This window comes from Camarhynchus parvulus, chromosome Z, assembly GCF_901933205.1.
Source record: "Camarhynchus parvulus chromosome Z, STF_HiC, whole genome shotgun sequence".
Classification (NCBI taxonomy): Eukaryota; Metazoa; Chordata; class Aves; order Passeriformes; family Thraupidae; genus Camarhynchus; species Camarhynchus parvulus.
The window spans coordinates 15,343,863-15,349,862 of record NC_044601.1 but is presented as its reverse complement, the minus strand read 5'-3'; positions in this window follow the sequence as shown (position 1 = coordinate 15,349,862).

Genomic DNA, 6,000 nt, shown 5'->3' with positions numbered 1-6,000 from the left:
ACTAGAGATGAATTAGATGTTATAGAACAGGAAAGATATCTTGAGAAACATGAGTCAAAGGTCTATACATCCCAGAAAATTTGATTAATACATTTCAGGTGCAGTAAGGAGCCATTTCATAGTCGAGTACACTCCAGAAATCTTAATCAATAATAATTGTCTAACTGGGACAGTAAATTTAATAAAGCACTGTTTAGCTGGATAAAACTTGGGTTGTCCATTAAACAAAGATAGATTAAAAGTTCTGGTAGTAATTAAAAGGAAGAAAACATGTATACTATGAGGGGTGGACTTTAGGGAGTGTCTATAAAAATCTTGGATGCTATAGTCTGTATAAATGCCTGAAGATTATTGTTGCTTTGATTATATCTGTGGAAAATAAATTCCCAATATGTTCCCAACTTTGACTCAAAATAGTAATTAGAAATGTTCACCTAACAGCTTTTTGTTGTTAGATTTAAACTGTTTCAAAATGCATTTGAAGGCTGCAGAAACAAGCACAAAACCTCCTGCCATGGAACAATAGGAACTAATATTTTGTGAAAAGTTTCTGCCTACTTTCTTTTTTGTATCTGTGGAGAGGATGCTACATTCACATTCTGTGGGGTAGATAATGTTCCTCTTCAGTCAGAGAGTGCATTTAGTAACATTTGACAATGTTACCAGGAAGTCTGAGAGTTTTAACAATCCTTTTAGGATTTACTCATTGTTCATTATCCTGTTGTACTCTTTCCCAAGACAGAGTATAGGTTCAGCAATCATTTCATGGATCATGTTAACCACAGGACAGAGCCACAAGATATTTAATTCACAGTAACTTCCCAGTAAATAACTTTATAATGGATAGTAGTACATGACTTCTGGCATTTTAGCAGCTTTTCCTAGTAATTCAGATGGAGTTTTGCTACCAGAGAAAGCTTTCTGGACTCATGGTTCATTGCTCTATGAAAGAGTCCAAAAACAGTTGGAATTACAAAAACTTACATTTACAATTTTTTTTTAATGGTGCAAAAAATCCAAAAGTTGGAACTTGGAAATAATATTGAGATTTTGCTGAATTAATCAGCAGGATCCTTCAACTCTTCTGCATAAAAGTTCTGCCAATAGCATAAAAGTAAACTGAGTGACTATTTAGTATTTTTTTTATATTCTGTGAGACTGGATACCCATGTGAAAGAATTGAAGAAAAGACAACTAGCACAGCATAATGTAAATAATGTTACAAATACATTTTTGGTAGTAACATTATGTGCCTCTGCAAGACATCTTCATAGATCTCTCTGTTTTGTTTCTATGAATTTAATCAAACTCTTGGAGTGAGAAAACACTCAGAGTTTCAGATTGGCATATATTATAAACAATTTGTCTCTGGAATGAGTCAAATATTTCTGAAGACTCTCTTTGCAGCCCCCAAAGTTATGAAAGTTTTCAAAATTTAAATTAGAAGGTGTATGCTTTTGAATGGTACACCAAAAATATGTGATACAATTCCTTTTAGCAAATCACCGCCTGCTCTGACCTCCAGCTATCTGAAGAAGTTTTAGGTCCACCAGAAAAAAAATGCATAAAAAGCTATTCCAGGTTGCATTCTCATGCACAGTTGATAATTTTTCTTAGAATACTAAGCATGCATTTCATAATAGACAATTTCACAACATATACAGGTTTGTTGTTCTCACATAACTAAGATTGTCTGTGTGATCCTGGTGACCAAAGTAACACTGACAGTCTGTGTCAGAAAGGAAAAGTTGAAAGTAATTACAGTTTTTCAATTAAACCAAACATTTTCAATCTTGTGCCATGAACTAGTTTTTATACAGGAAAAACTGCTTTAGCAAAACCAGGGACTTGGAACTTCTGAAGGTAAGTAAGTATTCATTCCATCAGCCTGTGAAAGTGAAATAACTTAGTAATTTTTTTTCACAATCACTTTTTCCTCCTGATTATAACTTTCTTTGCTCACCTGAATAATCCTTTCTGTGTCTAGTTTCCTTGTCTTTCTCAAAAGTCAACATTTTCTGCCATACATGCAGTGAATCAAGATGATTTATATTCAACCAGTTATTCTCTTTCTCCCCTGTCCACTTGCTGATCTCTAAAAAATTCTTAATTCTGAAGCAGAGATGGTTCTTTTCTACCTAAAAATAAAAAGGATAAAACTTTGGATAAAACTTTGTGGATAAAACTTTTTATAAGTAATAGCTGTGGATGTAATGTTCTCATGTAAATCAAAGCTGAGATGTTATAAATTTTCTTCCTACAAAGATAGACTCACAGAAATTTTGTCCAATATATTGAAAACATCACAGCATAAAATCCTAATTCTGATTCTTTATTTCATCTTTTTCTCCAGTTTCTGATTTTTTTCTCAACAACAATAAAGAAAAAATAAGGGAAAATCCTCAAAGAAAATTGAAATTAAGAAAAGAAAAAATTAAAATTGCTGAGTCCTACTTTTGGACCTCCTCCAAGACTCAACTGACAATTATTATTTTATTTAAATGTATAATTGTGAATTTTGAGGAGACTATTAGTCCAACTATTTGCAGCTACTAATAAATAACAGGTCAGTAAAAATTTCTGGTTTTTTTTTAATTACCACAGAGAAAAGGAGGAATAAAAAAGTATTCTGCCTGTGTCTGGGTGAGTGCCTGCTGAAATTACCTTTCAGTGTTGACACTGAACTGCAAAGATGCATTAGGACATCTGTATCTTTCATTTACATTCTCTTAACTATTTTGCAATGTTATAAAAGTTTTGGTGTTTCACGTGTTCAAGTACATTCAAGGTTCCTAAATGTTCAGTGTATCAAGAATTAAATAGTTGCATGAATATGAATGAAATTTTGTGCATTTTTTAGTGTCTGCTAAAATTTCTGTGTGCCCTTTAATGTATGAAAGTAGAAAATGAATATGCTTCTCAACAGTTTTGCTTACTGCAAAATGTTCTGCAGAGCCTTTAGTAGAGGTTTTTTGGGAAAAGGAGGAAAACATGTCTCTTTCATAGCCACAGTGCATAGGGCAAAAGGCAAGTGGAATTCAAATGAATTGCCACTGAGGTTAAAAAAAAGAACACTTTAGATGAGAAAATGTGTAAGAGTACTGCAACTACTTTTGAAAGGTAAGCACACGAGAGTGCTGCAGCTGACTGCTTGAAATGCTTGCAAAGTTGTTTTAACTTGGCTCCTTGTGAGTATCTGTCATTAAAGGGACAGAAAAGGTAGACACCTCTAGAAGCATGGATTAAATTGCCCCCCGAGATGCTACTCAACTCCAGCTGTCAGTTACAGCAAACAAGAATTTGCAAAAATCAACTACCTACTTATATTCTCATGATCTCCATCATACACTCAGCTCTTAACATTTTATTTTTGCTGATGTTTGCAATGGTGAGATGGAGAGTATATGTCACTCTTTGTTCTAGTAAAGTTCAGTGGAAAGGAAGAAAAATCTGCCATTTACTCTATTTTAATATTGCACAGTATTCTCTTGTCTATTTAGCTTTGACTGGTAATGTTCATCAATACCCTGAGGAATCCATTAAAACTGGAATCTTCAGTGTCTATAAATTAATAAAATGTGTTGAATAGGATATATTGGTTTGAAAAAATCTATATGCACAGTATATGACTGTCTGATTTCTATTTCCGTTTTGGATGCAACATGCTATTTTTCAACAAAGACTTTGATTTCTCTTTTTATGATCCACCTTTCTAAAAAGAATGAACAACTCTTTCAAAAATAAAAAAACTTCTCTTTTCTTTTAGTGCCTTCCCTCTCAGTGTCTTCTGTCCAGGTCAGCTAGGAGTAAATATTTTAAAAATCATGATTTCTTGTTTGCAAGCTTGAGGAAATATCAAACTACTCCTTACTCCCAGTAATTGCTACTCCCAAAGAAGCAAGCAAGAAAAGAATAGATGTAATTTGACTACAGAGTGGCCTTATGACTGTTACAAATGGAGAGGGGAGTTTTAAACCAGCTTCTGTCTTTTGCAGCCCTTTGGCTTTAGAGAGCACTTTTACTGAGGTGCCAGCACCACAAAGCCCGCTCTCGTTGCAAGTTATTAATAATGGTTGATTAAGTCTATTACAAAATGAATTATTTATTTGATAGACACAAATTTAAACTACATAAGACTTTAACAGATGACTGACTACACAGGATAAGCAAGGAACAGTACTAGCAGATAAACAATACAGCACGAGAGTGAGGTCTCTGTTTTACATCTAGCGAAGAAATGGTATAGATTAGGATTCAGTGCATCTTACCATCCAGTTTCTGATGGGGCATACATAGGACCCTTCCTCTCAGCTTCTGGAAAAATATCCACGGAGATGCATCCAAACTTTGTGGGAGAAGCCCTGCATGTTTCCAGGAAGTGTGTAGGAGGCTTCTGTCTCCATGATAATTTTGTGTGGATTTTATTGTTGTAAAACCAGTGTCTCTCAGTCAATGATTCCTGGCTTATCTGTCTATATCTCACTGTCAAGTCCAAGATATTTATTTCTCAGCTGGGGATTTTGCCCCCATAGAGCCAGAGATGAGCTCCCCATAAGGCACCTGTCCAGGCCTGGGTTATCTCACCCGTAGGTACCAGCAGATGCACAGAGCAGATAAGCTTTCTGTGGTGGGGGAGGGCAGAGGTCCTGCTACGATGACAAAGAGAACACGTTTTCTTTCAAGTACAGTTACATTAAAAATGCAATATTTTGTGGCCAAAGGCCAAGGCTGTTGAGGATGGAGTTTTGCCCAGCTCTTCAATGTATTCACCTTCATTTTCATTCTCCCTTCTCCATCCAAATTTTGCACATACTCCTAATGGCAAGGGAAGGAGGTTGCCAGTGATACCAGTAATGGTGTTGATATCACAATACTCAGAAAATGTCACACTTTCCTGGTGCTGCAAATGGTCACTCTGAAGTTTCACACCACCTTTTTGTCACAATGGCTCTGCATCAGCTACGGGATGGCAGTAATATCTGAGGACAATTATTTTCCAAACAGACCAAAGGAATTACTCAAGGAGGTAGACCTTAAAGGTTATAAAAATATCTCTGAAGGATAAGGATAGTGATAAAAGTGATGGTGAGTATATTTACATATCAAAATAATATATTATAATAAAAACATTATATGTTGTATAAAAAAGTGTTGCATAACAAAATATTTTATAACAAGTGTGCATAACAATGGATTTACTACTTGACCAACACCAGTTTCAAAAAATGTCCTTTCCAAACCACCTTCACAGTGGTCAAGGTTCAAGCAAACAAGAAAATTAATGTGGAAATGGAAGGAAAACCAGTTGTGGAGCTCAGCCAGGATGCAATGTTCCAACTCTCAGGGATGAGATAAAGTGCCACAAGTAAGGTGAAGAAGGTGGGCAGAAGGTGGGTCTGAGAAGACAGAGGGGCGGGGAATCTTTTAGGAAAAGGTGCCTGAGGTGTAATGGCTCTGGGAATCACTCCTATGATTCAGAAGGAGAGGATCAAAAGAAAAAAATGTGACTGCTGGATGTGGGCTAGAAACTTGGTTTTTACCCTGTCTGGGAGCTCCTCAAAGCAAAGCTGCCTTTGGTGCAGGATGCACGATTCACAACAGACATCGCAGGGCTAGGTCCCCTCTGTGCATTTTTGAGGCCTGTGGCAAGACAAAGAAGGCAGAGATACGTTTGGAGGCACAACTGTAGTCTTACTCTTCATTCTGGCAGGGGGAAGGTATAAAAGGGCAAGGACTATATCAGAGAAACACCTGAAAGCAGGAGAAAGGGGACACCTGAGGGAGTAAGGTATTGTAATCAGATTCCTTCCTCTGGCATCTCACACACAGAGATAGAATACATATGGCAACTTTTCACCATCCTCTGTCAGCAAAATATGTAAGTAACTTACCCAGCTGAAGGGGTTTCCCTTCCTCCTGATCCCCTGGCAGATTGCACAGAACTCCTAGCTCAGATGGAGCACAGATGCAGAGCTCTGCAGACAAATACTCCACTGAGGC